Genomic DNA, 2257 nt, shown 5'->3' on the forward strand with positions numbered 1-2257 from the left:
GAGGCGGCGGAGCGGGCGGGGAGGCTTTATGAAGACCCTGTGAAGGTCTTAAATCTTGAATAAGAAGCTACCGGTCCTGCGGTTACACCGAATGGAGAGGAGACAACTCTGACCCGCGTCTCCTCTCGGAGACAGGCCCGAGTTAACAACCGCCATCGTCACAGGGGCAGTGTGCAGAAGGGCGCATGCGCGGTCATCCCGGTCCAGGTAGCAGGAGGAGAGGATGTTGCGCATTTCTATCCTGGACTGACAGGGATGGATTTTGGAAACTCCTTTTACAGGGGTTTAGAAGGGGAGGATTTACACACAACAAACTCAAACCAAGAGTAATGTTTGTCTCGTCTCAATTTCTATCTTGGAGTGACGGTTAGTGCTTTTGTAAATTTCTTTTACTGGATCTTAGAAGTTAAGGGTTGACAGATGGGAAACTCAAATCGAATATCAATTCAATTCTGGCAGAGTCACTCGATTCGTGAGGACTTGAATATCATCGGCCTTTAAATCTGGAAGGTAAACAGTTGGCCTGTCTGTCTGTGGGCAAAGGTTACTTGTAGGAGAAAGAATAATTAACTGGGGAAAGCCAACTTCAATAAGGTGAGAATGGATCTGACCCAGTAAAGTGGAATCAAAGGTTGGCAGGAGAAACTGTAATTGAGGAATGGGCTGCCTTAAAGAGGAAATAGATCAGACACAGTAAAGACATATTCTTACAAATGAGGAAGGTGTGGTTAACATTCACAGCTCACTAAATAACAGAAGAGATTAAGATGAAGATGAATAAAACTGCTAACAGAGATATCAGGTGGCTATTACAACTGAGAGACAGGATAAAGAAAGAATATTCAGAGAGGAATTGGAAAAAGAAAGTAAGAGAAGCAAAGAGAGAGTATGAGAAGAGACTGGCAACTAACATGGAAGGAAATCAAAACACCTTTTCTGGCTGATACCTAGTAACAGGGCGGTAAAAGGAGAAAGGGGGCTGATTAGGGATTTGAAAAAGGTGATTTACCCATTGGGACAGGGGGCACGGATGGGGTATAAATGAATATTTTGCATCTGTCTTTACCAAAGAAGACGATGCTGCACAGGTCATGGTTAAAGAGGAGGTAGTTCAAACATTTGTGGTGTTTAATATCGATAAGGAGAAGGTATTATATAGGCTGTCTGATAAAGTTGACAAGGCACCAGGATTGGATGAGATGTATCCAAGGATACTGAGGGAATTCAGAGTGGAAATTGTGGAGGCACTGACCATATTATTCCAATCTCCTTCAGACCCATGAGTGGTGACAGAGGACAGAAGAATTGCAAATCATACACCTTTGTTCAAAAAGGGTGTAATGATAAGCCCAGCAACTACCAGACCAGTCAGTTTAACCTTGGGGGGGATAATTCTGGACAAAATTAATAGCCACTTAAGCAAATGTGGGCTAATTCAGGAAAGCCAGCACAAGTTTGTTAAGGGAAAATCACGTTAAACTAACTTGCTTAAGGTTTTTCAAGAGTTACCAGTGTGGTTGATGAGGGTAATGCTGTTAATGTGGTGTACATGGTCTTCCAAATGGCATTAGGTGAAGTGCCACATAACAGACTTGTGAGCAAAGTTATAGCTTATAGAACAAAATGGGCAGCAGCAACATGGGTACAAAATTAACTGAGTGACAGGAAACAGAGAGTAATGATTTTTCAGAATGGAGGAAGGTTGAAAGTGGATTTCCCCAGGAGTCAGTGTTAGGACTCCTGCTCCTATGACCTAGACCTTGGTGTTCAGGCACAATTTTGAAATTTATGGGCACAGACTGTGTAGAAGGTCCTTTCTCTGGTGGACCTTAGTGAACCAGTTGAGTTTTTAATATAATCCAGCATCTTTCGTGATCACTTTTTCCTTGTGCCGGCCCCACAAATTACCAGATCCATTCAGCTCAGTTTAACAAACTGCCTATGTGGGTTCTCTCTCACTCCCTCTTTCTGTTTTAAATCAATTCCACAGGGTATTAGAAGGAGAGGATTTGTAGTCAGGAAACTGAAACCAAACATCACATCAGGATCTGATGGAGTTGCACAGTTTATCGTAGCCTGAATATCATTGGATTTTTAACATGGAAGGAAAAAGCATCGTTCACAGTGGGGAGAAACCATACACGTGTTCAGTGTGTGGATGAGGCTTCAGCCAATCATCTGACCTGGCAGGACATAAATGCAGTCCCAACAGGGAGAAACTGTGGAAATGTGGGGACTGTGGGAAGGATTTAATTGC

General features: G+C 43.1%; 1 protein-coding gene across 1 annotated transcript in view; it reads left to right on the forward strand.

The window, feature by feature from the left end:
- LOC144673218 (uncharacterized) overlaps positions 1-2257 on the forward strand; it is a 73006-nt gene that overhangs the window by 70305 nt on the left and 444 nt on the right. The window lies entirely within an intron of this gene.

The sequence above is a fragment of the Cetorhinus maximus genome, unplaced genomic scaffold (assembly GCF_964194155.1).
Source record: "Cetorhinus maximus unplaced genomic scaffold, sCetMax3.hap1.1 HAP1_SCAFFOLD_316, whole genome shotgun sequence".
NCBI classification, from domain to species: domain Eukaryota; kingdom Metazoa; phylum Chordata; class Chondrichthyes; order Lamniformes; family Cetorhinidae; genus Cetorhinus; species Cetorhinus maximus.